Here is an 11,475-nt window from a genome sequence, read left to right as displayed (position 1 = left end):
CTCTTGTCCACCTGATCCATGCCTTTCTTTCCTTTCTAATCAGATGGAAGTTTTTAGAATGGAGCTTTCTATCTCAACCCTTTGCTCTGAGATGAAGGCTTCAGATGGCCACCCTCTCCAAGAAGCATCACTGTAGAACTTCTGAACTTGCTGAACTTTCTAAGCCCAGGAGCTGTCCCGGCTTCCTGGCTGGTGAACCCCATGAGCACACCTTTCCTCGCCTGCCTTCAAGCCCATCCCTCTTTGCATCACAGTTGCTTTCTCCCGTCTAAACACTTTCTCCTTCCAGCAGTCCCTCATGGACCCTCAGTTTGGTTTCTCTCTCATCTCCACATACGACCCCACACTCAGCTTCTCTATATGTTTCTCCCTCTGCCCAGATGTGATGGTTCAGAACAGCAGTCCCCAATCTATTTGACATCAGGGACCAGTTTAGTGGAAGACGATTTTTCCACAGATGGGCATCGGGGACGGTTTCGAGATGATTCAAGCATATTACATTTATTGTGTAATTTATCTCTATTATTAGAACATCAGTTCCACCTCAGATCATCAGCCTTTAGATCCTGGAAGTTAGGGAGCCCTGGTTTAGAGGAATCCTTTCCAAGACTCATTTCTTTGTCATGTTCCCTTATCTTTTTCTGCAGGAGGAGGTTCCTGGCTCAGAATCTGCCCCTCTTGGGCTCCCCTGCCTTCAACCCCTGGATCTTCAAGGCCTGGCCTGGCCCCTCTTGTGAACGCTGAGGAGTCTTCTCTTGGGACACCCCAGCCTGCAGCATGAGAGTCCCCGGGAGAGTCAGACCTCTGGGAACAGAGTCTGTGAAGTCACAGCGGCTTTCTCACAGAAACCAAGAGATGGCCATTTCCTGAGGAGGAGGGGCTGGTTCCTGGGGTCCCCCTGAGTCTGTGCCCACAGGTTCCAGGTGCCCTGGAGAGCAGAGCCCTCGCAGCTGGGCAGCGTGGGTGGGGCTTGGAGATTCCAGAGGGGAGCTCTCCATTGGGCATCCCCGGTCACTTCCCCTGGGGGACTGACACCAGGGTCAGAAAACCTGTCATATCCTCCATGGAAGTCATGTGGGAGGAAGGGTCATTCCAGATGCTTTTAAACCTTCCTACCAGAAGCCAACTTCCCCTGAGAGCTGTATACTGAGCTTAGGCCTTGACTCTGACCTGCCCCCCTCTGCCCTTTGTTCTGGCACTTTCCGCAAGTCCCCCCCACCTCACTCCACAACCCCTCATGCCCTCCCACTCATCTGTCCACCACCTGTGTCTGTTTCCCTTGCTACTGACCAGCCTCTGTGCCTCCCAGACAATTTTGAGGGCAGTGCTGAGAATAGTCTAGAAACACGTTCTTATTTTTAGGTTCCTGTGATGGGGAGGGCCTGGTGTAGATAGCTGTCTCTCCCATGTACTCCATTTCCTGTGCAAGGCCTGCCTGGTAATGTGGAAAGTGGACTAGAAATGGTGAGAATGGGGGAAGAGGAACCTAGATTAGCCTGAAATAAACCAGATAATGCACATGGGAAATCAACAACCAAGTATAGCTTAGTGGACAGGAGAACAGTTTGTACATGAATCATTACTCCTTCCTCCAGTCTATACCCTACTGGACCTGAGGTGGGGCCCAAACTAGCATGTCAGCTTGCATGCTAAGCTGCTTCAGTTGTGTCTGACTCTGTGTGATCCATGGACTGTAGCCTGCCAGGCTCCTGTCCATGGGATTTTCCAGGCAAGAATACTGGAGTGGGTTGCTGTTTCCTTCTCCAGGGGATCTTCCCAACCCAGGGATCAAACCTGCGTCTTCTGCATTGGCAGATGGGTTCTTTACCACTGGCACCACCTGGGAAGCCCCGGGATGTCAATTTAGTAGGTACTTTATGCAGCATTGTTCAGTCCAGAGGGACTGAATTCCTGGGGCAACTGTGGATGGAGCAGGGTCTAATGGGGGCCCTGCCACTGCTGAAAACAGCAGTTAGAGCTACCAGCCACTGGTCTCCCTGACGATGTCCCAGAACAAGGCTAACAATATACAGAGGCCCAGGACCGTAATAGGTGAGGAGAAAAGTCACATTTGTCCTCCTGTTCTCTCTTTTCTGAAGCCTGGTTTCTTTCTTGCTTTGGATTCTAACAGATTGACTTGCCAGGGCCTGGGGGCCATTCTCCCGACAGAGCCAGACTGTGACTTAATAAGCCAAGTCTCTGCCTCTGGAGGTCTTCGGCTGGGCCCCAACTCCTCTATTCCTGGGTAGGTGGAGGTGGGGAGGGGCCCCCTAGACTCTGGATCCCTCCCTTCCTTGAAGGCCCATTGGGAGAGGTGGGGGAGGGGCTATGGGCTGACATGGTGTCCTTCCTCCTTGCATTTCAGTTCTGAGGGCTGAGCCGCATTGCTTAACCCAAGGGGGTGTCCAGTCTCAACAAACGCTCAGCTGTGCCCTGCTCAGTGTGGATCCTGGGTCTGCAGCCCCAGCAGGGCCTCCCTAACCCCTGAAAGTGCCCAGAACTCAGCAACCTGGGGAAACCTCAAAGGCTAGGGTCCAGGGCCCAGGTGGTCTTGGCTCCAGGTTTGAAGGCTTCAGGTAGGGAGACAGCGACAGCTGCCAAAGGCTGGGAGAATGGAGGGTATTTCCTATCCTGGGGAGCGGAACTGAGATTGGGCCACTTCCTCTTTTTGGGCCCTCTGACGTGTTCCCTGTCCTCTCTGCCTCCCCCTCGTTTTCCTGACTTCCGCTGTCTGACTGGCTAGTGCAGCTTTCTTTACCCTGGACTCTACATGTTTCTATTGGGGGCAGATTCTGGCCCATTCAGAAATGGCGAGGGAGCTGATGTCTAGAAATCTGGCTCCAAGTCTGGTTATTTGCTGGGCACCTGACCCATGGCGATGCCAGCACCACCCCCGCCACCCAGGCCCTCCCCTTCCTCGTAACTATTCTTCACCTCCCTGGCCCCAGGAGCCAGGAGGCAGTCATGGAGAGCCTGCAGTTCCGTGGACTGGCCATTCCCAGGCCACTGACTGCCACCCTGTTCCTCTTTGGAGTCTTTGCCAAGGCTGTTCTCCTGCCTAGAATGCCTTCTCCCCCAGACCCCCACCCCTGGCCACATCCAGTCTCCATGGTTGGCTCAAGTCTCATCTTTCCTATAGCTTCCCTTGGACTCTAGACTTGATGCCACCCAAGCAGGCAAGGTTATGTTCCACAGGTTTTTAGTAACCGTTAAAAGTAGAGTCAATAGGAGGTGCTTATAAATGCCAGCTGAGTGGAAGGAAACACCCACTGTGGCCACAGAAGCCTGTCTGGTGCTAGATAAAGATGCCCAGGCGACATGAGGAAGAGAGGAAACTGCTTATACAGTGCAGAGTCTGCAGAGTCCAGTGCACTTCCACACACGCTGCTGTGTCTTGAGCCTGGTGGCAATCTTGTGACATGGAGATGATTATTGGTCCCATTTTACAAACAGAGAGATTGATGCTCAGAGAGTTGGTATTCTTTGCCTAAGGCTGCACAGCCAGCAACTGACAGAGTCAAGGCATCACGGATAAAGTCCAACCTCAGGGCTTGGGGGGAGGGACGCTGTAGAACAGAGTCTGGTGTAGAACCTGTCCTGCCACGTTGTGTGGTCATGGGCTGTCACTTCACCATCCTGGGATTAAATTTCAGCATCTGGCATTTGAGGGACTACTTCAAGACTCCTCTCTTTTACTTGAAGCAGAAAAAGAGTCCTTTCTTTTTTTTTTTTTTTCAAATCTCTGGGCTCTCTGAGAACTGGGCCATAAAGAAGGCAGAATGCCGAAGAATTGATGCCTTTAAACTGTGGTGCTGAAGAAGACTCTTGAGAGTTCCTTGGACAGCAAGGAGATCATACCAGTCAATCTTTAAAGGAAACCCTGAATATTCATTGGAAGGACTGATGCTGAAGGTGAAGCTCCAATACTTTGGCCACCTGATGCGAAGAGCGACTCATTGGAAAAGACCCTGAGGCTTGGAAAGACTGAGGGCAGGAGGAGAAGGGAGCAACAGAGGATGAGAGGGCTGGATGGCATCACTGATGCAATGGACATGAACTTGGGCAAGCTCTGGGAGATGGTGAGGGACAGGAAAGCCTGGCGTGCTGCAGTCAACAGGGTCATGAAGAGTCAGACGTGACTGGGCAACTGAATGACGACTCTGTGTTTAGTGCCACAGGAGCTGGTACTTAGTGGGCACACCATAATCTGAGCAGCTGCCTGTAGCAGAAAAGAGAAGAGAAAACTCCCTGGGGCTCTCCATTGTCTTCTCTGGGAGTGACAGCACTGCTTTCCCAGTTTAATCCCAGCTCCTCTGTGATTGGCTGAGGGCTGCAGTGAGCGTTGCTTATCTTTTGGAGCCTTCTGCCAGGAAGAGCCAGTTGCGTGTGGCCCTGGTGGCTGGCCACTCCCATCCAGGCTGGATTCTCCAGAGGTGAGCTTTTACACTCTCCTTAGCAGGTTCTGACTTCCTGTATCTGAAGAGCCTGGGCAGTACTATATCTCATGACCACTGACCGAAAATGCCCTGCAGGCTCATTTCACATGCAGCTTCTCGCCAACAAGAGCTTACTCAGGTGTTCAGGCATCCGGATCCATTGTGAACTTTGAAAAAGGAAAAAGATGGAAAATCATTGGCATTACCATAAACTGTGCTTCCAACTAAATGAATGTGTCCTTTTATAGCATGTGCAGAGTCAAGGAAAATTATGTTCCTCCTTCTCTGGTGGCTCAATGGTAGAAGAACCCACCTGCAATGCAGGAGATGTGAGTCAGGAAGATCCCCTGGAGTAGGAAATGGCCACACACTCCAGTATTCTTGCCTGGAGAATCCCAAGGACAGAGGAGCCTGGCGAGCTACAGTCCATGGGGTCATAAAGAGTTGAATACGACCTAACAACTAAACCATCACAGTTTAGTGCATTTCATACACAAAGAGGCACGTACAAAGTGTAGTGATGACTCTCTAACTCAGGAGGTGGCAGCTGAAAGGTGATGGCTGCAGTTCCCTTTGACCCTGGTAGTTTAGGATCCTAAATATTACTCTGTCTTTCCTTTGACCCTGGCTAAGACCGAAGAGCGCTGAAGACTGGACCATTTCCAACCTGTCCCTTCTTGAGCAGGAATGTGAAACACTAACATGTGCCTTGAACAGGGCAAGACAGGGACTTCAATGCACTGTCTCATTTCATCCTCCCCGTTGCTCACGTGAGGGAACAGAGGCTCCGGGTCTGGTGAAATGATTTGCTTAAGACCAGGCAAGACTGTATTTTCTCTGTAACTCTTCCTCACTTTTAGCCTCTGCCCAAGCTAGCAGCTCTCTGAGATCCCTGACCCCCAAGGAAGCAGGCCCCTCCTTCTGGTCTCTCATTTCTTTTCCAGCCCCCTGGTGTGCTGAGAAGGGCTTCTCAGAACCCGGGGCTCTCCAGACCCTGTCCTCAGCTCTGAGCTTCTCATCGGCCCATTCCTCAATCTTTCTTTCATTTTTTATACCCCCTGTCACCTCCAAATCATCAAATTCTGCTCACTTTTTTTTTTAACTTAAAGCAAGATTTTTTTAAAATATAATTTTATTTTATTTATTTATTCTTCGCTGTTTGCTGCTGTGTGGGCTTTTCTCTAGTTTCAGGGAGAGGAGGCTACTCCGTAGTTGTGGTTTGTGGGCTTCTCAGTGGTGGCTGCTCTTTTTGTGGAGCACAAGCTCTGGGGCGTGCGGGCTACAGTAATTGCAGCTCATGAATTCTAGAGCACAGGCTTAATAGTTGTGGCTCATGGGCTTAGCTGCTCCATGCCATGTGGGATCTTCCTGGACCAGGAATGGAACCCATGTCTCCTGCATTGGCAGGCGGAATCTTTACCACTGAGCCACCAGCGAAGCCCAATTCTGCCCATTCTTTATGTCAGCTCAATTTTTACTTCTCCAGAGAAACTCCCTCAAGACCTATGGATCTCCTTGTCTTTTAGTTCTTAATTCCAGATACTCTCCTGTAACCTAATTATTGATCATTCCTTTGTATTCATTTATTCTTGCAACTTCTATAACAGGTCAAGAACTGTGCTAGGCACCATGAGGGAATACATTCCCTCTTGAGATTAACCTCACTGTCCCCTATTTGATGGGTATTTCTTGCCAGCAAAATTCAGATCTTATACCTTTTCTGAGTTCTTTATGGTGTCTTATACAGCTCTGGCCATAGCCAGTGACTCCTCAGGAAATTATGTTGAAGGACTCTTCAGTCTCCTCAGGGAATCTTGGTTGTTGCTTCATCCCTGGTCCAATCCTGGATGCTCTGAAAAACCAGAACTTTTGCTTTTGTCTTCCCAACCTCAACCCTTTGATCATCTACCGACACAGATCTGGAGAAAGCGTAGATCTTCTATTTAAGTTTTTCTATTTGAGGGTTAAACTAAGGGATGGCCAAACCCATGAAGAAGCTGGGCAGGTGAGGAGGGGGCTGTGAACTCCTGTAGCTTCCTTTTCAGTTATAAAGACTTGCTCCATGCCAGTGTCTCTGGTGCTCCTCTCTCTGGCCCAGGGTTCTGAGAACCTCGAAGTAGGAGCAGATGGGTCTCTCATTACTGTATTTTTAAAAGTGCTTAGTGAGCAAAAAACCATCTAGAAGCAGTGATATTTAAGCAGTTCTAGTACAAAACAGGAAGCCAGTGGCCTGGTGAATTCTCACACTTAGGGACCAGAAGTGAAAATATTCTGCCTGCCCAGAGCAACAGCAGGTCAACAAAACAACAGGTGTGGTGGGGCTGGAGGCCCCGCCAGACTCCCTGTCTCCTGGGTTGTCCCTGCAGAGCCTTGGGGGCTGCCTCCCCTTCTCCAAAGCCTAGGAGGAGGTTTCTCATACACAGGCAGGGGGCCATGGGGAGGGAGAGGAGTGGAAAATGTAAGAAGCCTCATCTTCGGGTCTGGCCCCAGTAGCTGGTAGGCCCCAGGTGCCTTGTTTGTAATAAGGTTGCCGCTGGACTTGAGGATTCTGAGGTCCCCTCCAGCTGCAAGGCTGTTTCAGAGTGTGGGTGACTTTAGTTCCACGGGGCTGGGGGAGGGGGGCAGGGGAGGAGGTAGGCAGAGACACCTGAATGTGTTGTATATGTGTGCTTGCGTGTGTGTGCTGCAGAGGTGAGCCAAGGAAGAGAGGGATCATGTCTTGTTGCCTGCTGTATTCCCAGAAAGCCTACCCATGACTAGTGCTCAATGAATGTTTGCTGAAGGGGTGAATGGCTGCCTGCTCAATGTTTTCACAGTCCCCTACCTTGCTTCCTGACCACATCCCCTTGCTCTAGGCTTCCTGTTTAGTCTGTAGACCTGAGTACCTTCAATACCTAAGAGCTATAGGGTGAAAATAGCAGGGAAGGGAATAATCATGGTATAATGTGACTAAAACAAGAAGATGATAAGCCTGAAAATAAAATCAAATTTATGTACTGCCTGCTTTCTTTTTGGTGCTGTCTAGCATCTGCCAAGTATCCATTCAGCCCCAGGCTACTCTTACCACCATTACTATCTCATGTTTGGATATAATATTTCTTTGACATCTTTCACATGCATTTCTCTGGGAAGAAATCATTTGTTCAGGTGTTCAGTTATTCATCAAAAATGTGTTGAACACCTAGGCTATATATTAGCCACTGGTTTAGCATGAAGGATACAGAGATAAACCAAGAGGAGTCTCTGTCTCCAAGAGCTCATGCTGAAATGAGTCCTGAATGTTGTATGCACAATGAGAGCACTGTGCCCAGTGCATACATGAGAGGAGTCAGATTGAAGAATATTCTCTCCATTTGGCAGACGAGAAGACTGGGGCCCAGAGTTAACAAGATAAGATTAAGCTAGGGCTTCCCTGGTGGCTCAGACGGTAAAGAGTCTGCCTGCAGTGTGGGAGACCCAGCTTCGATTCCTGGGTCAGGAAGATCCCCTGGAGAAGGAAACCCACTCCAGTATTCTTGCCTGGAAAATCCCATGGATGGAGAAGCCTGGAAGGCTGCAGTTCATGTGGTCGCAGAGTCGAATGTGACTGAATGACTTCACTTTCAGGTTCAGGTGAGGGTAGAACCCAGGTCTCCTGAATCCATTCCACTCCTAAGCACTCTTTACACTCCCTGGGTTATTGCCTCTTCCCTTTTACCCTTGGGGCATCTCTAGACCAACCACCTTGCCTTGGAAGCCTGTCCATGCAGCCTGAGGGGACAGATGGACACTTCTGCCATATGAGTGTCTTGCTTTCTTCACTCTGTTACATCATGCTGCAGCACATGTTCTGCTACATGTGTGGTCTCTTTGTCCCCCGTTTGAATTGTCGGCTCAGATCTTACAATATTTCAAGTTTTGGGAGAGTCTCCCAACCTCACTTAGCATCATCTAATGAACTGTGTATTTTACTCCTTTCAATTCAGTCCAACAAATGTGCATTGAACACTCTAGCTGGACCGAATGCCCCTGCCATGACCCCCATGCGTATCTCCATCACAGCAGGTTCAGCTGATGCCTCTTGTGACCCCGTACATCTTCTTGGCTCCACCCCTAATTCTGGCCAGTTCTGAATGGGCTCCAACTGACTTTGTGCTGGTAAGTCTCTTCTCCAGCGCCCACTGCACATCACTTGCTTCCTGCACTGGCTCCTTCTGTTCCGGCGAAACCCACACAGCACCTTGCACAGGAGCCTGAGAATGCAGAGGAGTCAGCATCTCCGCGGGAACCTCAAGCAGGGGAATTCAGGAGCTGATGGATCAGGACTTCTGTCATTTCTCAGGGGGTGGTTGGAAGAGGACTCTCTATATGCTCCAATTAACATTCTGGTATGGATCAAGGTCCAATTGCTCCCAGCATGACCAGCTTGATAAAATATTCTTGTTTGGGCTTTTTCTTCTCCTGGTCCCTTGCTCTTGTTCCCTGTGCTCAACTTCTAAATAAACTACCTGCCCACAAGTCCTTGAATCAGGCTCTACTTCTGGATGGAGAAGTCTAGGCTGCCAGCAATGACCTCCTTATATTGTAAACCTGTCTGTATTCATTTATGTACTTGCTCGCTCATTCATTCCATCCCCAAATACAAACTGAGTGTCTGCATCCTAGGTTTGGGAATGTAGGAGTAAATGAAAGAGATTAAGTCCCTGCTTTCACATATCTTATATATTCTTGGGAGTGACAGGCTATGAGCAAATAAACATATAAATAGATCATATCATTTTAGATAATGATAAGTGCTCTGAAGGCAAAAAGCTGGAGATGGAGGGATAGAACAGAGTTGGGGAGGACACTTGGATAGGGTGGTCAGTGAAGACTTCTCCAAGGAGGCTCCACCTGAGGAGACACTTGAATAAAATGAGGAGGGCATTCAGGAGAAGACCTGGGAGGAACAAAGGCAAATGACCTGAGACAGACATTAGATTGAAGCAGAGTGGGCAGGGGGAGACTGCAGGAGGTATGTCGGGAGAGTGGGTAGAAACCAGCTCATCTGGACTTTACCTCTCATTTGGGGCAAGATCAAAGGAGAGGGCTTCCAGCAGAGGAATAACATGACCTGAGTCATATGTTATGAAGATCATGTAGGTTACTGTACTAGATTAAGTATACTGTACAAATTACACTGGATTAGACTAAGAGAGCAGGAGTGGAAACAGAGGGGCAGGAAGGGGATGAACAGTGGTCCAGGTGAGACAAGACAATGGATTTGACCAGGATAATCCTGTGGGGTGGTGATAAGCGGTTGGATTCACCTATTTGGAAGGTAGAACTGATTAGGACCTACCTGGTGGATCAGATGAAGGTTGTGAAGGAATGACTCTTGATTTTTGGTTATGAACAACTAGGTAAATGATGGTGCCATTTGGAGGGGAAGACTTGGGGAGAAATGAGTGTGTGAATCCTGTTTTAGGCATAGTTTTGAGATGCGTGCTAGATATCTAAATGGAGCTGCTCAGGGGGCAGTAGAATTAAGAAGTCCTGCTCAGACATTTGGAAGTCATCAGCATCCAGATAGCATTTAAATTTATGGACTGGGAGATATCCTCTAGGAGTAGTGAGGAGAGAAGGGTTGAGTTTAATAGAACAAGCAGCAAGTCATCAAGCTGTTCTCCAAAGGAGTGACTCTCAGACTTTGGTGTGTATGTGAATCACCTGAAACTTGATTATTGTAACTTACTGACTAAGCAGGTCCCTGGGAACTAGCCTTAGAAAATTGGAGCCTTGGAGAGAAGCTTAGGAAGACAAGTAGCCCCAGATGGTTCAAATGTAGGTTATACTTTGAGAAACTGTTCCGAGGGATAGGTAGAGGATGGGAAGGGGAGGACAAAGAATAGTGCTAGCATTGGGGTGTGGAGAAGGCAATGGCACCCCACTCCAGTACTCTTGCCTGGAAAATCCCATGGATGGAGGAGCCTGGTAGGCTGCAGTCCATGAGGTCGCTAAGAGTCGGACACAACTGAGCGACTTTACTTTCACTTTTCACTTTCATGCATTGGAGAAGGAAATGGCAACCCACTCCAGTGTTCTTGCCTGGAGAATCCCAGGGACGGGGGAGCCTGGTGGGCTGCCATCTATGGGGTCGCACAGAGTCAGACACAACTGAAGCGACTTAGCAGCAGCAGCAGCATTGGGGTGACTAGGTAGCAGGATTCTAAAGAACGTTTCTGTTCTCTCCAGGGCCATCATGAAGCCTTACCCTCCACCAGCCCCTCCTTCTTTGTACAGGTAGAGGTATAAAGTGCGGCACTCACACCCGGACCTCTGGTAGTCATGTGCCAGTCTTTACGAGGCCCCTCCTCCTGTCTACCCCAGAACTAACCAGCCCTACAGAGCAGCTGACTTACTAAAGGCCCTTGACTTCACCCTTGTGATGGGCTGTCACGGTCCAAGGAACAACATGGCACCACTGACACTGGGATCTGCAAGTCAGGTGCCCAGTGCAGGTGTCACTAAGAGTGGAGGGATGGCAGCCCAGTTTTCTCAAGGTGAGTGATCATCAGATGAGTATTCTAACTGCAGGGGGGCTTGATGGGCTTCTCCACACCTTTGGATGTGGACGCAAGCGAAGCGTATCATAGCACTAAAGTTTTCACATCCGAATCCTGAGCTCCGAGCCCTCATCCAGTGTCAGGTCTGCCTTGCCAACGGCTGGAGGAACTTTCCCTTGGCTGACTTGTCATATCGACTCCAGAACTCACCATCTCCCCTCTATTGCCTGCCCACATATCTCCCGTCCATGGCCACATTTCACTTTTCTTACCATCCACATTGAAGTATCTGTGCTTAGTCACTCAGTCGTGTCCGACTCTTTGCGACCTCAAGGACTGTAGCCCTCCAGGCTCCTCTGTCCATGGGGAGCCTCCAGGCAAGAATACTGGAGTGGGTTGCCATGCCCTCCTCCAGGGGATCTTCCCAACCCAGGGATCAAACCCAGGTCTCCGGCATTGCAGGCGGATTCTTTACCATCTGAGGCACCAGGGAAGCCCACGCTGAAGTATGATTA

This window comes from Cervus canadensis, chromosome 11, assembly GCF_019320065.1.
Source record: "Cervus canadensis isolate Bull #8, Minnesota chromosome 11, ASM1932006v1, whole genome shotgun sequence".
NCBI classification, from domain to species: Eukaryota; Metazoa; Chordata; class Mammalia; order Artiodactyla; family Cervidae; genus Cervus; species Cervus canadensis.
The sequence above is the reverse complement of the archived record's forward strand: the minus strand, read 5'-3'. Positions refer to the sequence as shown.